Source organism: Pipistrellus kuhlii, unplaced genomic scaffold (genome assembly GCF_014108245.1).
Source record: "Pipistrellus kuhlii isolate mPipKuh1 unplaced genomic scaffold, mPipKuh1.p scaffold_m20_p_61, whole genome shotgun sequence".
Taxonomy (NCBI): domain Eukaryota; kingdom Metazoa; phylum Chordata; class Mammalia; order Chiroptera; family Vespertilionidae; genus Pipistrellus; species Pipistrellus kuhlii.
This window is the reverse complement of record NW_023425564.1, coordinates 1,553,678-1,581,040: the sequence shown is the minus strand read 5'-3', so window position 1 is coordinate 1,581,040 and position 27,363 is coordinate 1,553,678. Positions and strand designations below refer to the sequence as shown.

Genomic DNA, 27,363 nt, shown 5'->3' with positions numbered 1-27,363 from the left:
CTGCAGCGGAGATCAAAAACTTTTCAAGGACAAGAAACAGCTGAGAACTTTCGAGGACAAGAACCACCAACCACCGAGGCAGACAGCTATCCCAAGACGAGGTCAACAAGGCCTATATGCTCACAAACTGATACTGCTTAAACCTTGTTTATATATCATCCGATTGTTATTGATTGAATGTATGTAAAATGATTTTCATATTATTCTTATTATCCTTATGGCTCCCTAGTGGAAATAATATCTGCCTCCCAGACCTCCTCCTTTATTAGATATGAAAAATTTAACTTGGATACCCAGCGTATAAGACAATTTTTGAAACGAAAAAGTCAACCGAAAATCGGGGGCAAAAGACCAAAATTGCAAAAATTACCTGCAGATCTTGATGGCAAAGTAAGTCTTTTCTTTGAAGTGGGGGGTAGTCTTATACAGCGAATATAAGCTTAAACCTATATTTTAACTGTAAAATTAGGGGGTCATCTTATATGCCGGAAAATACGGTAATCTTTCCCACCTAGTACACAATGATGTTCTGATTATCAGATTTGATAGTGAAATTAATGCTTTGTTAGGCACACATTGGTCTTCTCCTAGTATTAGTATAAGCTTTGGTACATTTTTTTCCTGTCTATATCTACTATAAAGGACCCACCTTAAGCAAATACCTCCAAGAACACCTCCCTGATAATTCCACTGGTAGAGTTATATATGGATCTAACCTGGATGAATATTGTATAGCTATAGAGATGAATGATGAAAAACACCTGAATATGATGGCAAAAGGCTTGCAGCAGCCTGTCCTATGTGTCATAGCATATCTTGTCCTCGGACTCACCAGTCATGTTCTTGTGGCTGGATGTCTGTGAAGCAAGAAAGAAATCAGTGTCTCCATTTCAGAAATTATTGGCATTACTTGGTGGGTAGAGATGTCTGTAACTACCCCCCACATCCTTGTGTCCTGGATGCTTGTGGGAAGCCCTATGGAATACTCAAACTCTAGCTCATTTGGGGATCACTCCCACCCATTTAACTATGGCATGGGAAACTCAACATTTTTGGGTTCACTTAGTATACCCTAACTGCTCCCACACAATAGCTACCCAATGACAACAACATTCCTGGTGGATCCAACAACATTGGCCCCCTAAAAGAAGAAAAAGGGGAATACTTGGAGGAGTAGGGGCTGGCCTTGGTATTCTGGGACAAGCTGAACTTGCAGCTAATGAAGAACGTCATTCATTAGAAAAAGGATTTTTGTTTTTAATCTCAGATAGGTCATACAGAGGGAATGCTGTTTCAGGAAGAAGGAAAGGGTGAGAAGCAGCATGGAAAGACAATAAAGCCTTAGTTTCATGGATAGAACAGACCCCACAGACTATGAAAACTCATACACAAACCCAACAATGGGAATGTGCCTGTGCCCTCACTCAACAGGGTCTATTGTCTATGCTAATGCAAATGGAATCTGAAGTGGCTATAAAACAATGGCCAACAATAATGGGACTTATGGGACTCATGGGACACTTATGGGACTCATATGGTTCCCCAGGAATCTGGAAAAATTTGAATGGGAAATGTGACCTATCACATTGTGCCTTAAAAGCCCAGGTGCCAGTTAAATCCTAGGTTTAAATTCCCAGTAGTTCAACTGGCCTGTATAGGAACCATCCTCAATAATACTAGAAAACTTCCAATGGGAAGTAGATGGGCCATATTTAAAAATAATAAACAATGGAAACCCATCTCACTGTCTGATTGTGAAAGTAGAAAAGGTAAATAGTTATGCCCCATATGGATATATGGAATACTGAATTCATCCAGTCCTGGCCCATGGTATCTACCCCCATGAATAACAACATATGGTATATGGGAAAGGGACGATTTTGCTGGGAAGGGTTAAAAAACTCTTCTGTTATAGTAAGCAATTTTTACTATAATAACACCAAGTTTACTTTAAATAATACTGGAATATGGTGTAATACTGAAATTATAGGCAAAATAACTTTGCCTGAGGTTCATAAAACCTATGATAATATTGATACTGAAAAACCAATGTATTGGGAAATTGAACTTAATCCTCCCCATGAAGTCATTTCTATGGAAACTAATTGGCCAGAAGAAAAATCAGAACTTCTAGATAATGAAATAGTAGAGAGTCTTAATTCATCTGGCCAAACGTATCATAAAGTACAAATGGCAATGGATAAAGGAGGAAAACATATAATTAGCTTAATAAAAAATTATGATAATATATGTAAAGGGTTTTTCGGTTGGCTGGGATGCTTATTCCCTTTAGACTTTTCCTTGTCTAGTATTAGACATCTTCTGTTCCTAATCACTGTTATTGGTTTACTATTGTTACTTTTGTCCGTGATATGTAAATGTTATATCAGATGCAGAAAGGCAAAATGTAAGACAAGCAGCAAAAAGACTCAGATCATGGTGGCTCAAAAATTAGAAATGATCCAGAATACTTTTTAATAAGGACATATAGGATCTGACTGCCTCCCATTTACCTGCCTTTTTAAAATATATAATTTGACCTTAAATGCCATCTAAGGTTATGGTGTTGCCCCAATCCCCAGTGGTCCACCGGTTCAGCAATACATGCTGACACTGAGACATCCTAGGAATGTGCCTTTCTAGCACCATGGGACTCCATTATCCAACCAAAAGGTTGGTCATCAATGAATCCTTTGGATTGATTTATGACCAAAAGGGGAATGTGTGAAAGAAAAGAGCCACATGCTAACCTGACAAGCTCAGGGAAGGCCTGCGTGGCAGTCTTGCAAACTCAGAGACCTAAAATAACCACAAAAGATGGTTTGAAAATTAAATATCTAACTACAAACAGGTTATAGTGAGTAGTCATGTCCTAGACCAATATTTCACCTGATAAAGATCAACTTAGATCTTCTATACTGAGCCCATTTGCCTACCTGCCTGTAAGATAACATATCTGTGAGATGTCAGGGTAACTTGTAACTTCCTTTTTACCCTGGACCTCTCAGGGCACAACAAATGGCCTCAAGACATTCCCTCATTGTTATTGTTATCAAGTTAATTGTCAGCTGTTAATTACGTTAGAGTGTCCTGTATCCATCTCTGTGAAAGAAGCTCATGTCCATCATTTCACCTTTTACCCTATCCCAGAGGTTTCCCGCTTTGCTCTGTCCCACCTCCCTAATCTATCACCAATGAATTTCATGTAACTCACCTACATCCCTTTCCTTTGATTGCAATCTATAAATATAGAAACATAACCCGCCATTCTCCGGAGCATTATCTCAGTCCCTTGAGGTTCTGCTTCCTGGCATATGTCGACAGTTTGGCTCAAATAAACTCACAGAAATTCTTTACAGGTTTCAATGGTCTTTTTTGGTTCACATGCATGTCAGTAAAATGTTTGAAAATTCTAATTTTCAATAATTATCCTACGTCTGTATAGTGGAATATTTAAGATGATAATACTAACATGAAAAGGAAATTTATATAACTTGTGTGTAATTATAGCCAAGACACTTCTGAGAAAGAAGATAGGAAGAGGGGTTGATTATATAAAAATACACTGCAAAGCCAGAGTGATTATAACAATGTGGTACTGACTCAGAATGAGAGACACTTTATTCTTGGAAGTAGCTAGGAAAGTAGATCTTAAAAGTTCCCATCACAGACAAAAAAATTGTAAGTATGTTAGGAGATGGATGTTAATTAGGCTTACGATGCTGATCATTTCAAAATATTTACGAATATCGTATCATGATGTTGTACATCTAAAGCAATACAATGTTATATGTCCGTTATATCTCAATGAAACTGGAAAAAGAGGTATATAAAAAAGTAGGAAAAGGACTATGTAGCCACAGATTTTGAGATAAATGGTTATCCATTGAGACCCTTACTATATTCTCAAAATTTAACGAATCAGCCAGTAGGGCTGCTTGGTGAGGCTATCTCTATGTCAGGGGCTGTATTATGGGGAATATGTATCACTGTCGAGCAGGCTGCTGCTGTGGGTACCGAGGCTGCTCTATTGTCACCTACGAGACTTTGTTTGAAGAACTGTTTTGTCTAATGGCTCCTTGTTAGCAATGGCTACATGGCCACTGGCTTATACAATAAAGCCACAACTTCTCATGGCTTCTCTGTCTTCCAATCCCTGGCGTCCAAGAAGGTCCAGCTCCTAGCAGGGGAACTGAGACCTGACCACTGGCAAAGTGGACAGAATGAAGGCACCGAGTTCCTACAGGACACTTCCTGGAAACAGTGGGAGGTGGTCTAGGAGAAGTGTTCCAGCTCTCTGAAGGCTGGAAAGATGTTCCAAGCAGGAAACAAAGGAAGAGCTCAGCACACAGGTCCCATCTGCACCCAGATCCCCCTGGCACACAGCATACCACGCTTCCCAGGCCTGGTGCGGACTGTGGGGACGGGCGAGTGAGCTCTGGCTGGGGGAATGTGGGAACAGTGACAGAGGCCAGCCCAGCGGGCCCTCGCTGGCTTCCAAGCACTGTGGCCTATGATTTCATGGTGAGGGATGGACTCTGGGCTGGCAGGGACATCAAAGAGGGCCTCAGGCCTCCACGTCACCACCGGGAGGGAGGATAGCAGGAAGGGTGCTGGACCAGAAGCCTCTGTGCTGGAAATGAAAGTTATTGGTATGATCTCAAGTCACTGGGATATTAGAGTTTAAATATAAACCCACAGTAAAGACTAATACCAAAATCAATGAAATGATTGTCAGATTAAGTCATGAAAATTTAGAATTTATGTATAGCATACTAGATTATGAGCAAAATTAATACAAGTTAATATAAAGTATTTGCAACATATTTAAAAGATGAAATATTGGTAAACAAAAGTGCTCCAATAAATCAATAATAAAAGGTAGAACAAGTCATTCAAAAAATATCAAAGGAAAAAAAGGATATTTACAGAAAAACTATAAGTGACAATCATATAAAAAGTTGCTCAACCTCATTTATAATCATAAAATGCAAAGTAGGACATCAATATACTCAGGATTTGCTTATTTGAGTAGGAAAATTGTTTTGATTTTTTAAAAAATTGATTATATTCAAGGATTTGCAAATGTGCAGGGAAAGACACATCTACACATCATTTGGTTCTTTTCTAAACTGTTTTGACCACAAGTTATACAACATGCTGCCCTGGACATATTAATTCCACTCTGTGTCTCCAATAAGGGACTATTTTATGGAAAAATATTGCTGCATATTCAGAATGCAAAGCAGTGGAATAGAAAACTCAGTGTCATACACAAAGCAGAGTTCATCACCCTCCCTATCTAATAAAAGAGAAATATGCAAATCGACTGCATCTCTGCTATACCCACAAGCCACGCCCACCGGCCAAGGAGGAGCAAACATGCAAATCAACCCAACCAAGATGGCAGTTAATTTGCATATCCAGGTGCAGAGTGAAGACTAAAGACAGCGTAAAAGGAAGCCAAGCACTGTAGAAAGAAGCAAAGCTATGGAGAAGCTAGCAAACCGGGTGGTGGAGAAGGGAGGGAAGCAGCTAGGGTGGTGGAGAAGGGAGGGAAGCAGACAGGGTGGTGGAGAAGAGAGGGAAGCAGGCGGGGTGGCAGAAACCACCACAGGAAGCCCTGTTGCAGGAATCTTCCTGCAACAGGGCTTCTAGTGTTATTACATAAAAGGCCTAGCAGTACCACTTGTGGAGATGGTTCCATTTATGTAAACATCCCCCAATGTCTTTGTTTAAGTACATGAACATGACATATTCTTCCACTTGTTTATATCTTCTTCTCTCTCTCTTTTCAACAACCTGCAATGTTCCGAGTACAAATCTTTCACCTCCTTTGTTAAATTTATTCCTAAGTATCTTAGTTTTTTTGTTACTAAGGTAAGTGGGATTGTTTCTCTTTTTTATAATTCATTATTCATAATGGTATCAGTTTCTGGGTGTTAATTTTGTCTCCTACTCCATTGCTGAATTCACTTATTAAATCTAATAGATTTTTGGTTCATTCTTTAGGGTTCTTGGTATATAACATCATGTCATCTGAAAATATGACAGTTTTATTTCCTCCTTTCCAATCTGGATGCCTTTTACTGTTTCTTCTTGTCTGATCATTGTGGCTAGGACTCCCAGTTGAATGAGTGGTGAAAGTGTGCATCCCTGTCTTGTTCCTGTTCTTACGGGGAATGATTTTAGTTTTTTCCCCATTGAGTATGACGTTGGCTCTAGGTTTGTCATATATGGCCTTTATTATGTTGAGGTAAGATCCCTCTATGCTGAGAGTTTTTTTAAAAATCAAAAATAGGTGTTGGCCGAGGCCGGTTTGGCTCAGTGGTAGAGCGTCGGTCTGCGAACTGAAAGGTGCCTGGTTCGATTCTGGTCAAGGGCATGTACATTGGTTGCGGGCACATCCCCAGTAGGGGGTGTGCAAGAGGCAGCTGGTCGATGTTTCTCTCTCATCGACGTTTCTAGCTCTCTATCTCTCTCCCTTCCTCTCTGTAAAAAAATCAATAAAATATTAAAAAAAAATAGGTGTTGGATTTTATCAAATGCTTCTTCTACATGTATTGATATGATCATGTGGTTTTGGTCTTTCAATTTGTTTATGTGATGTATCACGTTTATTGATGTGCAAATATTGTACCAGCCTTGCATCCCTGGAATAAATACCACTTGGTCATGGTCTCTGTTTTTTTTTTTTTTTTTTTTTTGCTGGATCCAATTTGCTAATATTTTGTTGAAGATTTTACCATCTCTGTTCATCAAAAATATTGGCCTGTAATTATCTTTTAGTGTTTTTATCTGGTTTGGAATAAAAAAACTTGGAAGTGTTCCTTCCTCTTGGATTTTTTGCAATAGCTTAAGGAGAATAGGTGTTCTTTTATGAATGTTTGGTAAAACTCCCCTGTGAAGCTGTCCGGACCAGGGCTATTGTTTGCTGGGAGTTTTTTTTTAAATTACAGATTCTATTTCATCAGTTGTTAATTGGTCTATTTAGGTTTTCTGATTCATCCCAATTCAGTTTTGGAAGATTATGTTTTTCTAGGAATTTGTCCATTTCATCCACATTGTCCAGCTTTTTGGCGGATAGTTGTTCATAGTATTTTCTTACAATCCTTTGTATTTCTATGGTGTCAGTTGTTCTCCACTTTCCTTGCTGATTTATTTATTTGGGTCCTCTCTCTTTGTTTCTTGATGACTCTGGCTAATGGTTCATCAATCTTGTTTATATTTTCGAAGAACCAGCTTTTGGTTTCATTGATCTTTTGTATTATTGTTTGTTTTTTAGTCTCAATGTCATTTTTTTTTTTTTTGCTCTAATTCCTTAATTGTACTTTGGGCTTTTCTGGTTGTTCTATTTCTAATTCCGCAATTTATAAGGTTAAATAGATTATTTATTTATTTATTTATTTATTTATTTATTTATTTATTGAGGTAGGCCTAAAATATTATGAACTTTCCTCTCAGGACTGCTTTTGTTGTGCTCCAGAGATTTGGTGCTATTGTGTGTTCATTTTCATTTGTTTGAAGGTAGTTTTGATTTCTTTCTTGATTTCATTGGTAACTCATTCATTCTTTAATAACATGCAATTTAGCCTCCCTGCATTTGAATGTTTTTGAGTGGTTTTACTGCAGTTGATTTCTAATTTCATTCCATTGTGATCTGAGAAGATGCTTAATATGATTTCAATCTTCTTGAACTTGTAGAGACTTGTCCTAATGTGTAGTGTCTTTTAGGTCAGAAGCGTGACCACCTGCAATTTCCCAGAGAAGCACTTGCTTTCTGTGTTGATGCACACATTTCAGTGAACAATGAGGGAGAAGGCCATCACATTTCTTTCCAATAAAAGGAAGGAAAGCTGTGGGGAACCTTCTGAGCAGCTCCGGGGAAGGTAAGAGAAGTGGGCATATGCAGGCACTCGCCCCCCAATGTATACATTTCCTTTGTTCCATTTGTTGCTTAGTTGCTGTGACAGCGTAGGGCACACGCTGAGGCTAAACCCTCTGCTGCACAGACACACTGGCTCAGTGGCGTAGGACTGCTGTGACTAAAAGTAGGACTTGTAATTACACGCTGTAGCAGTGCATCTGACAAGAAATAAAGGGAAACTGAAAGCTTTGAGTCTGTCTCCATCTCTAGGGGAAGGCAGCTGCCAAATGTGGACCATTCTCAACAAGAAAGCAAGTATGTCCCCATCCACACCCTGAGGTGGGCAGCCTCCTGCGGGTGCCTCTCCCCGTCTGCACAACCTCTGCCTCCATCCCTGAGAGCAGACCTCTGACTCCTTCTAAAACTGGACACAGCTACTGTGAGGTTAGGCTACAGAGGACTGGGATGTCTACCCTACTGGTATCTCCGGCTTGGCTTTTGGGTGTGTTTGTCCTGATGAAGGGGCTATCTGTCAGGAAACTTAGGGTCCTGAAGTCAGCAGCTGCGGAGAGCGAGGGCCCCAGACAAACAGCTTTCAAGAAGCTAACAGGCAGCCAGGTGAGTGAGCTCGGATGTAGCTCACTCTCCTCTTAGGCCCCCGGGGGCGATCGGGGCCCCCTTGTCACTGGCCTGCAGTTCTGTGAGAGATCTCGAAGCAGGGAACCCATCTCAGATTCCTGACCACAAGAGCTGTGAGGTGATACATGTGCATGTTTAAGCTGCTAATGTGTAGGATGATTGTTTACAGCAAGAGATAAATGAGACACACATCAAGGGTCTCAGCAGTTCATGATGCAATAGCAAAACAATACCAAGCAAGCGGACACACACCGTATGAATGAGACAAAGGGTGGCCATCCTGAGACATGTCAGAGACAACCGGGGACTGTGAGCAAGGTCGTGCCACCCACAGCCGGCCACGTGGCTTGACACCCTGGTTGTGTGAATTTACATGGGAGATTTTGCCTCTTGAGTTGACTTCCTACTATTTCTGTAAGTTAACTGTAAGTAAATAGTTTGTTGGACCTGAACCTGACCTCTCATTTTAACTTAACCCTGTTATGCTATATGCCAAGTGTATCCTTCAGTGGGATACTTGAACTGAATGCAGTTTACGGACGTGTACTTGCAAAGGAATGGAAACAGGTGCTTGGCATTTGGGAACATGGTTTGGATGTGTGGCTCCTCCCAGGTCTGGTAGCAAATCAAGACAACGTATCATTTAATCTCCTTACAAATGGCAAGACCTTTTTCATCTGACGCAAAGCCAGCACAGAGCCCTGAAGGGAACGCGGTGTTCCCGTCGCTGGCATTTTATCATTCTAACCCTTTTGGATGAATTGATGTCATTTGTATAAAAATACTGTTATGCCCAGACTTCCATTGTATGTACACCCCACATTCTGTTTATCCTCTGATCCCCAAGGACCACCAGGGAGCCGAGTCCGATGCAATAAACAAAAGAGCCTTTTCCATGCTAGCATGGGCTCTGTCCCACTCACGCTGGCAGCATGGTGGAAGAGAGAGCAAATTTCGCCCAGTCCAGGGGTTTTACTCCGGTCGGTGGTGATGTCACTGCCTCGGCTAACCCTGATTGGTTGGGTGAGGGCTAGGGTTCAATTACAGAATGGAGGATAACTCCACCCTGCCCCACAGTGGAGTCAGGAGCCCATCCTCACTCCGTCCTGCCCTCTCAATACCACAGTGGAAAGCAAACATTTCCCAGCCCTGAGCAGAGTGCTTCTGCAGACCGATTCCTGTGACGCTGCCCGTGCTGCCCACTGTCCTGAGCCGAGTGAACAGGAGAGCAGCTCCAGGGCCTCCCACCTCAGCATGGGGGTGGGAGGCATTCTGGACCAAATAATGACGTGTCCTGGGGCTTCCGTGAGGGCAGGCTGTGTGGTGGTGCCTTCAGGTCATGACATCTCAATGCCCCGAGGGCAAGTCTCCCAGGAGAGACTTGAGGTCCATTCACACATCACCTCCTGAGAGTTTGCCTCCACTCTGATCTGACAGCCAAGAATAGCAATGGCTGTAACCCAACGAACACATCCATGATTGTATTATTTATTATGCATATTGTTTATAGGTTTTTTTTAACAATTCATATTTCTGCAGGACCGGTTTGGCTCAGTGGATAGAGCGTCGGCTTGCGGACTGAAAGGTCCCGGGTGGAGGGTGTACAAGAGGCAGCTGATCGATGATTCTCTCTCATCGATGTTTCTAACTCTCTATCCCTCTCTCTTCCTCTCTGTGAAAAATCAATAAAATATATTTTAAAAAAAGAATTCATATTTCTTCTTTAGGGGCAAGAGTAATGTGTTTATCATATTGAATTAGTATTTCAAACAAAAAAATAAAAATTTGGAATATAACTTCAGTGAAGAAGATACAAAAGTCTCTTTATAAAATGATACTTTAGGTCTTTTACAAAGTTCCTAAGAATCCCATGTTCCATGCCCACGGGGAGCAGAAGTCGCCTGTGTTGCTGACTGATAGGAACACGTCTGGGGAGCCTCGTGCAGGAACTGGGTTCCATCCGACTGAAATCATTGCTTGGCTGGAGGATGGTTTCCACACTATAGCTTTAAAAACTTAAACATTTAAGTCGTTGCCATTTAATAGTGAAGTAAACAGATACAGGTAAACAAAAATCAGGGTTTAATACATTTCTCCCCAGTTTTTCATTCTTCACTTTTGGTTTGCAGAACCAAAATTCTAAAGAATTTTGTCTTTTCTGGTTTGCTGTGTGCAAGTTTTGTAAGATTTGTCATGAAGAAGACATAGGGTAATGGAAAAACACGGGCTTCCACGTCACCAGACCTAGTACGCAGTACTCGACCCCCCTATCTGTGAAATGGGACAGTATCGCCTTCTCCCTATTCCTGGAGGCCCAGCCTTAGCGAGCTCACCTCTGACCTCGCCATTGTTTTGGTGGTAAAAGCCACTTTTAAGAGAACAGGGCAGCATTGCAGGTTACACAAAGGCCTAGCATTATACCTCGGACCTCTAGGATGTATCCACCCTGCAAGGCTGAAACTATGTAACCACCAAACAATGGCAGCCCTCCAGGCACCTGGCAACCACCTGCTTTCTGAGTCCCAGGACTCCTCTCAGTGCTCAGTAAGTGGGATCTGGCAGTATTTGCCCTTTTGTGACTGGTTTATTTCATCTGACATAATGTCCTCAACGCTCACCCATGTTGTAGCAAGTGGCAATATTTCCTTTTTTTTTTAAAATATATTTTATTGATTTTGTACAGAGAAGAAGGGAGAGAGATAGAGAATTAGAAACATTGATGAGAGAGAGTCATCGATCAGCCTCTTGCACACCCCCTACTGGGGATATGCCTGCAACCAAGGTACATGCCCTTGACCGGAATAGAACCTGTAACCTATCGGTCCCCAAGCCGATGCTCTATCCATTGAGCCAAACCAGTTTTGGCAATATTTCCTTTTTTTAAGGCTGAAAATATTCCATTGTATGTACACCCCACATTCTGTTTATCCTCTGATCCACAAAGGGACACATGTGCTGCTTCCCCATCTTGCCTATTGTGAACGAGGGAGCTGAGAAAATGGACATGTAAATATCTCTTTGAGACCCTGGTTTCAACTCTTTTGGTTTAAAAAGTCTCTCCTGAACTGAGCTTGACCCGGGGTCAGAGCCTGTGTCCCCAGCACTGAGTGGTGGTCAGTACAGAACATTGCATGCCTGACAAGTAGGACCAAGAAAATACTCAACCGATGAATGTCAGTGGAGATCTTGGCATAGAGGAGGCACCCAATGAACATAACGTTTCCTCCTGCTACAACCCAGGATGGTAAATACAAGATTACAACAGATACAACACACAGGCATCATTACTAATGTGTTCTCACAACATGTAGGTCAGCGTTTTTCAACCGCTGTTCCGCGGCACACTAGTGTGCTGTAGGTGCAGACAAGACAAGAATTTTATAATTTTTCACCATTTTAATATTTCATAATAAAGTAATTATAAAATACTTTCTTTGTGTTTATTTGATTCCTATTCAAGAGAATTACTTTATATATAGTCAATATAGGCACAGAGTTAAATTTTTTAACATTTTCTAATGGTTGTGTGCCTCGTGATTTTTTTCATGAAACAAGTGTGCCTTTGCCCAAAAAAGGTTGAAAAACACTGATGTAGGTTACAGAGCCCTCCTGTGTCTGAATGTGAGGGTTTAGAACTCAGCAAGCCATGTTCTGGTAAAAAGACCACTTCGGTTTAAAGATTGCATGCTGATGATCTTTTTCTCTCAGCACTTCAATAGGATAGTAAACAAAGGGGAGCAGTTAGAACACCAAGTTCAGTTACAGCGAGACAGGCCATGCGCTGAGGTGGGGTGTGCCTGACTAGCGGAGAGGCCTCTCCCGCAGACACAGGGCTGAGGTCCCAATGGAGATGTCCGCAGAGAGTGGGTACTCTCCTCTCCTCAGTATTCACTCACCCACGCACCAGGCGAACGTTTATCCAGCACCGCCCACACACTTTTCCAGCCTCTGTCCTTCACAACATTACATGTCAGGGGGATGTCCAGATGATTTCCAGATGTCCTATAAACAGGAACTAATTTCTTCTCTGAATGGAATCCGAATCAGGCTTTGAGAAAAGCCTGCTGTGTCTGTCCCCTGCCTTTAGTGTACGTACGTGGCACTGCCTGGCACATTGTCAGGCGCTCTGCTGCCGGAGGGTTGATTCCCAGTGGCCTAGCTTGTCCTGAATTAGCTGTGGCTTCTACCACATGCAATTAGCAGACAGCAGCCCTGCTCTCCATCTGCCCAGAAGCATGGCATAGACCAACGAGTCTTTGTAATTACAGCTTTGAGCTAGGGAACTGCACGGGCCTTTGCTGGTGGTGCGGAGCACATGCCGAAGCCTGGTGGGTGCCTCCCGGACCACGGAGGCCCTGGGGACCCAGGCTGGTAGGTTTTGCCACATCTGATTCATAAACATTCTAGAAGCTGGCATGGACTTATCACATGTCAAAGGCCTTTCCTATCTCATCCGATGCTCACCACATCCTTAGAAAGTAGGCTCAGATATCAGAGGAATTAAGTGACCCTGTTTGCACTCTTTTCATACTTGGCTGTGTAGTGTTTGGGCCCAAAACCACCCACCAGGGCAGCCTGTTTGTGACGAGAGCAAGGCCTTTGGCTCAAAACAGACCCAAGTTCCAGCCCCTGTAAGTTCCAGGCTCTGTAACTCTGGCACTTCCTTAATCTCTCTCTGCTTTAACATCTTCATCTGCAAGTTTGAAATAGAATAGCATTTCTGCAGTTTTTTGACTTTGAAATGAAATTACACCTACCAAGTGCCTGCCCCCTCCCCCCCCACCCAGGGACTTACTGGTGCTGGCCCTCTGCTGCTCATAAAGGTGCAGCCAGGACCACCCCCGGCCAAGCCCATCCCTCCAGAAGCGTTGGCCCCAGTGAGAAATGAAGTGTCTGGTTAATAAGTAATGTTGTTCTTCTGGTCAAGATGACAGAGCAAGAAACCACTTTGTTCGCCTCTTCCTAGATTACATCAAAATTACAAATAAATTATCAAACAGTCGCTCTTGGACACCACCTGAAGACTAGCCGAGGAGAACTGCTATAACGTGATGTAAAGCAGAAGCCACGTTGAGACTGGAAAGGGGGCAAAGACAACAATAGCTAGTTCCCACACACACCTGTGGCAGGTATGAATTGGGAGGGATATTCCAGCTGTGAAGGTCCGCACTGAGGAGCAAGGGGTTTCAGCCCCAAATCAAACTCCCCAGCCCACAGCACCAGGGTCCGAGTTCCCACAGTGGCTGGTTGTGAAAATCACAGGGACTAAGTCCCCGTGGGAGGGAGGGCTGCTGTAGTCCAGGCATCCTCCTAAAGGACTTGAGCACCGATGCCTTTGCTCACCAAAACTTGACCAAATTCCAGCAAAAGGTCAGGAGCTTGAAAGGCACCAGGGACATGTGGGGAGGGACTGAATGGTCTGGCTTCAGGGAAAGAGTTAGTGAACTATGATGGCAAGAGCCATTGTTCCTTTGTAGGCCCTTTCCCTCACTCCCCCCCCCTCCCCCCCCCGCCACACACACACATATGCACAGCCTACAATTGAAGGCAGCTGTCAAATGTGAGTCTCCATTAACCTGCATAACGCAGCTCACTGGTGATTCTCTTGCCCCACCCAATTCTTAGGCCTGCCAGGATCTTTTTCAGAAGTTAACCCACACCATCTGGGTCCACACTATGCAGTTTTCTAAAATCTATCACAAGTTCATAAATCCCAGACCAGTCACGGCAGACAGCAGCAGGCCTTGTACCTTTTGCTAAGCAGCCCTAGTAGTAGCCAGCCTCGGTTAACAGAAAAGTGCTGCTAAACCCAGCACAGGCAGCAACCACCCACAGATCATGTTGTAGCTCCAACCATGTGGCCCCAGGCCAAATATAAACGGGCTGACCTGAGCCTGCACCAGAACTCTCCCGAGGCTTTAATATCAACATGCCTGGTGGCTGTCTTCAGACCACACTGACCATCTAATTGTGTCCAAAAGGAAACACCAAAAGTGTGAACATGGCAGGCACCAGCCATGCTCAAATGAATCCTCTCACATTCCACACAACAGCTTAGAGCGATGACAAGTCTTCACAAACAGTAACCCCGAGGGCCACTTCCACCCACTCATATGCCAATAGCAATCAGGACTCAACTACAGCAGGGAAGCACACAAAATCTTCAAGCACACAAATCCCTGGAGATTTGCTTAGGAAATCAGGGAGCCTGTGCTACCGGGTCTCACATACACCTACCACATAAGGCCACTCTGCCAATATTGGGAGACATAGCAGATCTACCCAACACATAAAAAGAAACACAGGGTAGCAACCAAAATGAAGAGAAAAAGAAATATGTCCAGAAAGAAAGAAAAGGACAAAACTCCAGAAAGAGAACTCACCAATTGGGACAAGCAATCTACCAGATGCAGATTTCAAAACACTGTTCATGAGGATGCTCAACAAACTTAGGGAAAGAATAGATGATCTCAGTGAGAACTTTAACAAAGAGATAGGAAATGTAAAAAAAGGAGACAGAAAACATAAATGAGAACCAGTCAGAAATAAAGGGTACAATGACTGAAATGAAGAATACATAAGAATCAATCAACAACAGATTAGATGAAACCTGAGGACTGAATCAATGATATAGAAGTCAAAATAACAAGAAAAAAAGAACTCTCCCCTAAAATGTGGGTGGTTTCAGGGACCTCTGGGCAACATCAAGTGCAACAACATTCACACCACAAGGGTAAAAGAAGGAGAAGAGAGTCAACGGATTGAAAACCTACTTGCAGAGATAATGACAGAAAACTTCCCTAACCTGGTGAAGGAAATAGACATCCAAATCCAGGAAATTCAGAGTCACTCCCTTCCCAATGAAACAAATGAGGCCCACCCCAAGACACATCATATAATTAGCGTGCCAAATGTTAGAGAATCTGAAAAGCACACTGAGGGAAAAGCAATTAGTTATGTAAAACAGAGCTCCCATAAGACTGTAGGCTGATTTCTCAACAGAAACTTTGCAGGCCAGAAGGGATTGACACAAATATTCAAAGTAACAAATATAAAGGACTTACAATCAAGATTACCCAGCAAGGCTATCAGAAAGATATAGAGCTTCCCAGACAAGAACAAGTTGAAAGAGTTCATCACCAACAAACCAATATTATGAGAAATGACAAAGGGGCTTCTTTAATAATAATAAGAAGAAGAAAAAAAAAAGAGGTAAAAATATGAATAATAAAATGGCAATCACTACATACCTATCAATAACCCTAACTCATAAATACAGAGAACAAACTGATGGCTGCCTGCTGGGAGGGGAGTTGCAGGGAGTAGATGAATAGTTGAATGGATTAAAAAGCACAAACTGACATTTATGAAGCAATCAGGGCATGTAAAGTACAGCTTAGAGAATATAGTTAATAATCCTATCTAATAAAAGATTGACCATCACTTCAACACATAATATGGCTGCCCCCATGTGGTCAAAGATCCTGTACCCATGTGGACACAAGATGGCCACCACAAGATGGCCAGCAGGGGAGGGCAGTTGGGAGGGACCAGGCCTTCAAGGGAAGGCAGTTGTAGGTGATCAGGCCAGCAGAGGAGGGCAGTTAGGGGTGACCATGCCTGCAGGGAAGGGCAGTTGGGGGGGCCTAGACCTGCAGGGGACAGCAGTTGGGAGGACCTGGCCTGCAGGGGAGAGCAGTAAGGGTGACCAGGCCTGCAGGGGAGGACAGTTAGGAGTGACCAGGCCTGCAGTTGGGGCAAACAGGCTGGCAAGAGAGCAATTAGGCATAAATCAGGTTGGCAGGGGAGTGGTTAGTGGGTGATCAGGCTGGCAGGCAGAAGCGGTTAGGGGCAATCAGGAAGGCAGGCAGGCAAGCAGTTGGGAGCCAGCAGTCCTGGATTGTGAGAAGGATGTCCGACTCCCCATTTAGGCCCAATCCTATGGGCAGTTGGACATCCCCTGAGGGGTTCCAGATTGGAGAGGGTGTAGGCTGGGCTGAGGGACACCCCATGCAAGAATTTTGTGCACTGGGCCTCTAGAATTGTAATAATTAAATATGTTGTAAGGTGGGTGCAGCACTTACCAGAAGGATCACTTTGTAGGTTACAGAAATGTCTAACCACTATGTAATACACCTGAAAGTAATATAATATCGAATATCAACTGTAATAAAAAAATGTTTAATTTAAGTTAAAAATAAACAAAACAAATAAATACTGTTGTTTCAATCACTCAGTTGGTGGTATTTAATATAGCAGCCTGAGAAGATGAAGGCATACAAAATATATGAGATGGTACAATATACATATCTTTGGGGTTGTGAGAGTAGAGACAGGAGAAGAGGAGGAGAAGCAACATTGAAAAGATGATACTATGTTCTAAAGTTAAGAAGAACATGTATTGTCAGTTAATGAAGAAAAAGAGATCATGAGGAGATAGAGGATTTTTTAACCTGAAACTAGCTACACTTCTTAAAACAATAGAATTCAAAAGACAAAAGACAATCTTAAAATCTGTGAGCAAGTAAGATGATCACCTACAAAGTAAGGATTATTAAAATGATGGCATTAGATGCAATAATTTTTCAAGGCCCTTAAGTGGAAAACCTTTGCATCTAGAACTTATTATCCTGTAACAACATTATAATTTATTAAAACTTAACAATTAAGATCCTTATAAATTATTTTGAATGTGTACATAAAATGCAAAATTATGAATAATTTAAAAGTTAAATGACATCTAAAATGTATCACTTTTATTACCCTGAAGTCAGAAAAACTAAAGCAATATAAAAACATACAATATGACACTACTAGAGACTCAGTGCACTAATTCATGCACCAGTGGGACCCGTTGGCCTGGCCTGCAGGATTGGGCTGAAACCAGCTCTCTGATATCCCCTGAGGGGTTCCAGATTGCGAGAGGGCGTAGGCCAGGCTGAGGGACTCCACTGGTGCACAATTGGGGCCGGGGAGGGACTCGGGAGTTTGTTCAGCCAGGGAGGAACTGCAGAGGGCTCCAGGGCATGTCTGGCTGGTCTCCCTCAGTCCTGATCAGCTGGACCCCAGCAGCAAGCTAACCTACAGGTCAGAGCATTTGTCCCCTGGTGGTCAGTGCAAGTGAAAGCGAGCGATGAGTGGCCTTAACATATCATTAGCATATTATGCTTTGATTGGTTGAACAAATGACTGAACAGGGACACTTAGCATATTAGGCTTTTATTATATAGGATATATAACCCCCAAAATTATCATTATGTATAAACATAAAGACTTTTATAAAATGAACATACAAGTTAGAAATTCTCAAAAAAATAAAAATATAACTACCATGTGATGCTACAATCCACTTCTGGATATGTATCCAAAAGAATTCAAAGCAGGATCTAAAAGAGATATTTCCTGGGTTCAATTCCGATCAAGGGCATGTACCTTGATTGCAGGCTTCTCCCTGGCCTGACCCTGTCTGGGGTTCATGAAGGAGGCAACCAATCTATGTGTTTCTCTCATATTGATATTTTTCTCTGTCTTTCCCTCGCTCTTCCACTCTCCCTAGAAATCAATAGTAAAATATCCTTGGGTGAGGATTAAACATAAATAAATAAATAAAATGAGATATTTGCACACCCACATTCATTGCTACACTTTTTTGCAGTAGCTAAGAGACACCCCACTGTCCATCAGCAGATGAAAAGATAAAGAAATGTGATTTATACTTACCAAGAGCCTTGAAAACAAGGAAAGTGAGTCGCAATGATGATAAACCTTAGGTCATTATGTTAAGTGAAATAAGCAAGACACAAAAGGACAAAAACTGTGTGATTTCACTCACATTAAGTATTGAAAGTAGTCAAAGTCAAAGGTAGAACATAGAAGGATGGCTGTCAAGGTCTGGGGAAGAAGGTGGGAGAATTAGTGTCTAAACTGGATAGAAATCCAGGATTGAAAAATGACAAATTCCTGGAAATATGTGGCACAGCAATGCAAATATAGTTGGCACCACTTAAATGTACATGTAAAAATGGTAAAGATGGTTTAAAAAAGCAAGAATCATAAGCATACATTTCCATGACATAGATTGTCAACAGATTTGTAGATATAACACCAAACACCAAAGCAACACAAGAAAAAAAATAATAATTTGGGCTTCATTAAAAGGTAAGACTTCTTTCCTTCCAAAGACACTCTCAAGAAAGTAAAGAACAACCCACAAAATGGGAGACACTTTCACCTAGAACCGTGGTCGGCAAACTGAGGCTCGAGAGCCAAATGCTGCTCTTTGGCCCCTTGTGTGTGGCTCTTCCACAAAATACCATGACCTGGGCGAGTCTATTTTGAAGAAGTGGCATTAGAAGAAGTTTAAGTTTTTAAAATTTGGCTCTCAAAAGAAATTTCAATTGTTGTACTGTTGATATTTGGCTCTGTTGACTAATGGGTTTGCCGACCTAGAATATATAAAGAACTCTTACAGCTCAATGATAAAAGCCAAACCAACCAAACGTTGGCAACGGAGAGGACACATTGCTCCAAAGAAGATACACACATGGCTGGAAGCTTAAGAGAAGATGCTCAACGTCAGGGAAATGCAATCTCCATCCACAATGAGATGCCACCCCCGGCCCCGAGGGTGGTGACGGTCTTGCTCCTAAGTCGCTGGGACTTCCCCAGGGTGCCAGGGCTTCCTCCAGCGGATTTATTCCTCCTGGAGGAGCAGGAAGTCTCTGCAGCAAGCCTGCCTGGTGCCTCCCAGGCTGTCCCACTTCCTGCTGTGTGACCTGCCCTTAGTCCCCTGACCTCCCCAACCCCACTTTCCCCACAGAAAAACGGGGGAAAGGACCTCGCTCCCAGGCTCTCTGAGGGAGGAGGTAATATTACAATATCACCCTGGGAGGCTACAAGGAAGCGCTGAGCACACGGGGACACACGAAGCCCCTTCTCCTTTGAGCATCGTGCTTTCCCCGGAGGAGTGAAGGGAGGGCGCAGCCCTTTCCACAGATTCCACTTCAGTCACTAGGAGCCCCTCCTGCTCCCTGCCTGATGCCCCGCCCTCCAGGGGGTCCTGTCAAGTTTGTTTCCTGAGATAAAGAGGGTTGGCTGCAGGGAAATAGGAAACACTTCTTCCCTTTTCTTGTCATTGCTCCCAGCTTAGTATTTACAGACGCTAATGTGCCAGTCTCTCCAGGATTCCACGTAGCCGTGGACTTGGCCTCGCCCACGATTGAAGCAGTGATGGGCCTCCAGTCAGACCCTCTGTACAGGCTCCAAGGAGAATTCGGGGTTCCCAGGGCTCCGAGATGGGGGCAGCCCAGGCTCTGCCTCCTGCTGGAAACTGTTCATCCAAACAATGACTCAAAGGCAGAAACAGCAGGCGAGTGGGGACAGGCGCACAGACACCCGGGGCCAGGTGTGAACCTGATAATGGTGACAAGGCACACAGATGGAGCAAGTGTGTTCCCTTCAAACACACTCACTGTTCCTGACAACTTTGGGAGAGGGATGAACCACCAAGACCCTGAAAGCAGGGAACTCCCAGGACTAATTCGCACCAGGGAACGGGGGTCCAGGCTGTGTCCCTCAGCCTCACATTGGCATCTAGGGCCGGCCACCCAGGCAGGAACACATCCGGTGCCCATGGGGAGAGTGATGACCCGGGAGGGCTGGCAGCTTCTGGACCAGCCCACGGCACATGCAGAGTCTGGCACAACCTCTGAGCCCCTTTCTCTGTGTTGAGGCCCAGCTGGGCAGGGAGGGGCAGCGGCCGGGAAAGACGGGCCCAGGTGAGAAGTCTCCTTCACAAAGTGCCCAGGAGGCCGGAGAGTGGGTGCTGCCCGCCCCACGGGACAAGGGAAGGCTCGGAGGAGGAGCTGAGGGCTGACCTGGGATTCTGTGGGAGGGGAAGGCCCTGACATGAGGCCATTCTCCCCTGAGCTGTGTGGGCAGCAGAGGGCCAGGCCTCCTTTGGAACTGCAGGGCTTCAGCCCTCCCATGGCTGCTGCGGGGCCTCCGCCCGGACCACAGCTCTGCTTGCTGGGTGGGCAGGGCCCTGCTCAGAGCCTCAGCCTTCCCACCCAGCCTGAGCCCCGGAAGGAATCAGAAAGTGAACTTGGAAAAGAGGCATTGGCCGGAGGTGGGGTGAGTGCCAGGGGACCATTCCTCTCAGGTCCCCTCTCCAAGGAGCAGTGCAGACCTGAGTACAGACACAGCAGCCCCAGAGCATTTTCAAACAAAATTATCTTTATTCATAACTGACCCACAATGCCCCACAGGTGCTAGACCTACCCCCACCCTAACCCACCCTGCATAACAGTCCAGCCTTCCCTCCTGCCCCACCCCAGGCCTACCCCCCCTAATGGTCCTCCCCTCCCTCCTGCCCCACCCCAGGCCTACCCCCCCAATGGTCCTCCCCGCCCTCCTGCCCCACCCCAGGCCTACCCCCCCAATGGTCCTCCCCACCCTCCTGCCCCACCCCAGGCCTACCCCCCCAATGGTCCTGCCCTCCCTCCTGCCCCACCCCAGGCCTACCCCCCCAATGGTCCTCCCCTCCCTCCTGCCCCACCCCAGGCCTACCCCCCCAATGGTCCTGCCCTCCCTCTTACCTCCCACCTCAGACTCACCCCCCTAAGGGTCCTGCCCTCCCTCCTGTCTCCCATCCTCCCAGGTCAGGGGACCAGCAGGATCAGCCCTGTGATGAGAAGGAGCTCGTGGCTCCTCTGGGGGACAGCCAGGTCCCATCAGGTCTGGGCCCCTCGGGGCGCGGGCAGTGCGAGGCACTCCCCTCTGCTCCATTCTGGCTGCAGTGCCGCTTCCTCCACCTCCCTGGGTCAGAGGGCTCACGCTTTCTCTTGTGAGGCTGTGAGGAGGGAACCAGCCCCGGAGCCAGTGCTGGCTTTCCCCAGCCCCGAGGTCAGCTCCTGGGTGGGGGGTCTTCTCCGCATGGGCAGGGCCGCCCCCCAGAGCGCGCTTCTGAGGCTGGCAAGCTGCAGGGGAAGCGCGGCTGAGGCCTCCTCTCTGCAGGGACCGGGCCTGAGCAGCGCCCCGGGGCCCCCGGCCTCCAGGGCAGGCCGCGCCCGGGGCAGGGCCAGGGCTCAGAGAGAGCGCGCAGGGCAGCAGGCGGCGGGGGGAGGCCCAGAGGAAGGCCAGGCTGGGGAGGTCCTCCTCTTCCTCACGGGGCCTGGCCGCTGGCCCCAGCGTCTCCCTGACCACAGAGGCCTCTCCGGGGACGCAGGCGGCCCTGGGTGCCCGTGCAGAGTCCGCAGGCCCGTGGCCCTGGGCAGCAGCGGGGGGGCATCCAGCCCGGAGCGGTGGGTGCTCCTCAGGCCCCGAAGAGACAGCACCGGCGGGGGGCGGGGAGCGGGGGGGGGGGGGGGGGGGTGTCTGCTGGGCCGCGCCCCTGAGGGTCCTGGAAGCCAGTCTCTGGCGGGCAGGCTGTGCCACTGACCCCCAGCTGGGAGCCCTGGTGACGCCTCCAGGCATCTTGGCTGCTCGCAGGCTCAGAAGGACATGAGTCCCACAGGGGAGCACCGAGACTCAGGGGTGCCTGCACGCCCCCCTCCTCGGAGGCCAGGAGTCGCCTCTCTGCCAGCTGGAGGGAGAAGGGACAGTGACTGGCGCTGCACACGTGTGAGAGGAAGAGAAGTGGGCGATGGGATAATGGTACTGGGGGAGGGGAGTTGACACCGTGACTCGAATCCATGACAGTCAAGAGGCTCTCCTCCGTCCCCTGTGCCATATTCCCAGCTTTGTGCCCCTCCCTTCTGGGCTCCCATCCCCCCTCCTCTCTGTAGTCCTCTCCTCCTTGTCCTCCCGCTCTGCTCCCACCCAGGCTGGCCCCTCGGCATGCGCTGCCTGCAGGCAGGGTGGTGTGGACACAGGCTGTGTGTCCTGGTTCTGGGGTGCTCCCTGCCCTGGCTCCCTGAGGTCCCCCCGCCCCGATCTACCTGGATCCCTCCCTCCCTGACTCACCAGGGCCTGTCCCCCTCTAACTCCCCCGGGTCCCTGGGTCCTATGGTCTCTTGGGGTCCCCCCCCATCACCCTAAGGTCGCACCCTCCCCTGGCTCACCCGGGCAGCAGTGAGCCCTTCTTCCTGCTCCAACTCCTCAGCGAGGGCCAAGGGGTCCAGCTGGGCGTCTGGGGAATTCAGCTGCTTCAGGAACTGGGGGTCAATGACCTCCTCCACCTGGGACAGAGGAAGCGGCCATGAGCCCCTTGGCAGGGAAGGAACTGGGAGGCAGCGGGGCCTGGAAGACAAGTGGGAAAGCCAAGACACCGCCCCCTCCCCCTCCCATCCCTTCCTCCTGCACAGATGGGTGTTTCACTCCATCATGGTCATCAGGTACACACACATGTACACACACACATGCACCCACACACACATAGAGAAACACATACATGCACACACACATGCACACACAGATAAGCATATATATGCACATACACCACACAAGGACACACCCACATGAACACAGATACCACACACCACACCCACACGAAGCGCACACATGCACACACAGACATACATACTCTCAGGCACACAGCTCAGGAGCAAAGAGCAGAGCCCCATTCCATCAGCCTGGGGGAACCCGGGTCTGGGGGCAGCAGTGCCACCCTCTGGGACCTTGCAGGCCCTGAGCTGCGGGCCAGCCCACCTGGGTGACAAAGTCTTCCTGGGATCACAGCTGGTCCAGGTAGCTCAGGAGACCCTCATCCTGCAGCCACTCCTTCACTTCCTCTGCCCATCCTCCGCCGGGCACCCTATGGGCAGCGCCTCCGTGAGGTCCATGTCCTCCTGCTCGGCCTCAGGGGGGATCCCGTCATGTGACTTGGTCTTCCAGGGCAGCTGGACAGTGTGGGCGCACTGGGCACTGGGTACAGCCTTCCTGGGAACGGGCGCTGGGCAGAGGGAAGAGGAGGGAGCATGAGGGGACAAAGCTCCCACCTGCAGGGCATGCGATGCTGAGGGCAGTGTTGGGGCATTAACATGGGTGTGACTGTGTGAGGGGAGGCCAGAGGGAAGCACCTAAGAGAGTCAGAGGTGAGGACGTGGGAAGCCACTGGCTCCCAAGGGGCCCTGTGGCCAGCCCGCTTCTCAGCAGACTTCATGTGGGCCCTTGGCAGGGAGTGGGGCGAGGGGATAAGAAAAGGGACCCGGTCCAGACCCCATGGGGACACAGGGCGCTGAGGCCCGGCTCTCAGGGCTGTTTCCCTTCAAGCCCAAAGCCCCCTGAGGAGAAGGCCATGTGGGGGACAGGGGCCTGCGCTGGGCCCTGTTGCCTGTGGCCATGGGTCCCATGGGAACATGCTGGCTTACCTGGCTGCGTGCCCACCATTGGGGTTGGGGGCCCCTGAGGATCAGGCCTCTGTGGGGCAGGAGGAGGCTGGGTCTGCACCCCCTTCTTTAACTGCAACTTCTGAGCCTGCATCTGCTCCTCCGCCTCAAACGCCATGAACCTGGGGTGAGGGCACAGGCTGTGCTGAGAAGGAGCCACCAGGAGCCCGCACAGGCAGCAGCGGGTGGAGGATGGAGAGCAAGGGCCTTGGGGTTGTCAGGGCCAGGACCCTGGGGAGGCAGGAGGATGCTGAGCACATTGCTGCACAGCCCCTCTGGCTGGGGACTGGCCCCCTGGGTGGGCACCCCCTCCCCAGCCTGTTCTGAGCCTTCATGTCTCACCCAGGACGGGTCAGCCTCAGAGGAGGGGGAGCTCCCAGGATGTGGGACAGGAGCACCCATGCTCTGAAGCTGAGGGAGAGGCTTCCCCAGGAGGAAGTGCCTCTGGGCTGCAGGGACCCCGTGCTGAGTGACACCCTCCCACTCCCTCCTCTCTGATGAGACCTCACAGCTGGACCTTGCCCCGCAGTCAGCCCCCTCCCCCAGTGACTCACTTTTCTGCCAATGGCAGTGGCTCTTGTGCTGCCATTCCTGCATGGCCCATCCTATTCCCTGCTTCAGCGTCATGGTGGGCTTCAGGCGGGACAGGGGCTGGAGCTCTGGCCGGTAATGCCTCAGGGTCAGTCACAGCCCAGCCTGGCTTCTGCCCGCCTAGCCACCCCAGCTCAGTGGATCCAGGTTCCCACCCCACCTGGCAAGACTCAGTGCCCGCAGGTGAGGGAGAAGGCCTCTGTGTGCAATGACAGGCCTTCCAGCTGCTGCTGTCAGGGCCTCACTACACACCAGCCCATGAACCAGGCCTGGAGGTGACCCCACACTCGCACCCATAGCTGGGACCCCACCCACAGGCCTTCACACTAGTGTCCCAGCATCAGCCCGCCTGCAGGGCCCTCCCACCCCCTCTGTGATGGGAAAGCTCCAGGGGCGCCCCTGCCCTGCCCAGTGCACTCACATGAGGAAGCAGCAAAGAGCGTCCAAATCAGGACTCTAGGGAAGGTGCCCCCGGGCCAGGGCCTTAAAGTGCCACCAACGACGGAAGTCCTCGTACACACTCTTGGGGTCAGAGGCGTCCAGCGAGGCCTTGGACTGGGAGGTGGCCAGGCCACCCTCCCTGGAAGCCCCGTGTGGCCCTGTTCCAGGGTCCACTCCGGGGACGATGGGGATCAGCTGGGCAGCTGGCGGTGGAGCTTGAGGAGGAAGGCCGGTACACCAGCCTCCATCGCCGGTCTGGGTGGCCCCGAAAGCCGAGGCAGGTATAATGTTCTCCACCGCAGTGGCTTCCAAGAAGAGGGGTGCAGGACACACAGCACCCCCTCAGGCGGCTCCTGGAGCGCTCCCGTAGAGGGGGGCCTGGGTCAGGACAATGGTCTGAGTCTGGGAGGGCTGTGGTTGCCCCCCTTCTGAGCTGACCTGGGCCATGATGTTGTAAGCCCCAGTCCCAACGGGGCCTTGACCAGCATCTCCTGTCCCATCTTGTGGGACAGCTCAGTGTTTAAAACTTCCCCCCGCCAATCTATAGTCCTACCTCCTACTGAAGCCATCCCCATGGACTCATTCAGGGACCACCGCTGCCTAGAAGCCTCCACAACAAGAAAAGTCAAGCCGAGGATCCAGAGAGTGACCTGCTCCAACAGCTGCTGGCCACCAGTGGAGGGAAGGTTTGGGTTTAAACAGTAGAATGTGTGGCTCCTGACCTTCTGCAGCGGGGGAGGGGCAGAGGACCTTGGGCAGGGGTTGGGTGAGGGGCATTCCATGGAGGGCTCTGATAGGTAGGCAAGAACCCGCAGTTCCTTTCAAATTTAGTCACAAATTTAAAGACACACTAACAGTAATGACCTCCAAGGTAAGTTCTAGGCACCCAGTCATTGATGTGACCTTTATTTTAGTTCTTGATCCATCACCCTAGTTCTGGGTCCCTCAACCTACTTCCTATCTGGTCTTGGTTTACTTCAATGTAAGCTACAGTTTCTGAACAAAATTCAGAACATGCGGCCTGAAGAAATAATGGGAACGTATGGCTCATGGATCCCAGAGTTTGAAATTAGATTGACCTCTCAGAGGCAGCATGCTGGGTTGCTGGGTGCACATCATTTCTTAGGGAGCAGTCCTGTGGCCCCAAGTTCCACCCAGTGCTGGGAGCCCTGCAGATGCAGCCGGCCCAGCCTTACAACCCATCCCCTTTGCCCCAGTCCATTAGGGCAAGGCCAGAAATCACTGCTTTTGTTTCTCAGAGTATTAGGTTGTTCAATGTCTAATCTTTTACTCTTTGAGTGATTTTAATACAATGTTTTAAACAAGTAATGCCTTTGCATAGTTCGCAAATTGTGCAAAATGGAAAATGCAGTGATGTGTCTTTCTCCTGCCTCTTTCCCCTCTTGCAAATGACCAGAAAGGGGATCAGATTATTTCAGTTTTTTTGGAAAGTATGACAAACTCAAGTCAGTATGTTGATTCTGCTACTATACATATGTTTTATTGACAAGTGAAATTCTGCAATATAATACAAATATGCACTGCAGGCAGGGTGACATTGTTCCCATGCTACCTGCCATCATCAACAGAAACTGGCCCAGACAGCCACGTTTTGATCAATGTTTGAACAACAACCTTACAAAGGAAATATCTGTGAAGAAGCATTTATTGAAAAACTTCCACGTACTGAATAAATACAGGAGGGACGGGATCAGGGTCCCCTTCCTCTGCTGCAGGGACAGCCTGGGCCTCTTCCCAGCGAGCTTCGCGCCAGGACGCAGGGGCACGCCCACTGGAGGCGGGGCTCTGTCCTGCAACTGCTCCCAGCCTCCATTGCAGCTGTTGGCTCCCAGAGGCGCATGTGTTAAGGCGGTTGCTCCCATAAGCGCAGGCGCTAACGGCAGGGCGTGTCCCTAACTGCCGCCCAGGCTGCGCGTGGGCCTGGCATGGCGGCCTTGGGAGTCCGTTAAGTGAACAGGAGGGAAGGGGGGCGACCTCCGCACCCCTCAGTGGCCCCCTCCTCTCTGCTGTTCCCCACGTGGGCTGTGTCCCCCCACCCGCTCACTTCCGGTGGCGGTCACAGGGGAGTGGGCTCTGGCTGGCCGTCCTGGGCGGGCGGTCCGTGTGCGGGGCCTCCCGGGATCCAGGATGCCGGGGAGCTGTCCAAGGTGCCCAGCCAGGCCGCTGTTGCGCACGACCCATGGGGCGGAGGGTCTTCACCCCAAAGCGGAGCCGGGCGGCCAGTCGCTGCTGCTGGGAGACTCCGCGGGGACAGGACAGTGCCCGCCACAGACCCGGGCACCATGTCCTGCCGCGTCTGCACGGGGGGCCGGATGGACACAATGCTCTGCCGAGGCCCAGGGGACCTGTTCCGATCGGGCGGAGGAGCACCGTCATGAAGGTCCAAACCCGAAAAGAAGATGCGAACGTGTCTGCACGCTGGGGGGTCTTCCACGGAGACCTGCGCAGTCGGTGCCGTGGACCGGGGACGGCCGTCCG

The 27,363-nt window shown here is 48.2% G+C and overlaps 1 pseudogene; it reads right to left on the bottom strand.

Moving 5' to 3' along the window:
- Nucleotides 1-1,093: 1,093 nt before the first annotated feature.
- LOC118708678 lies at nt 1,094-26,747 on the bottom strand (annotated as a pseudogene).
- Nucleotides 26,748-27,363: the final 616 nt, after the last annotated feature.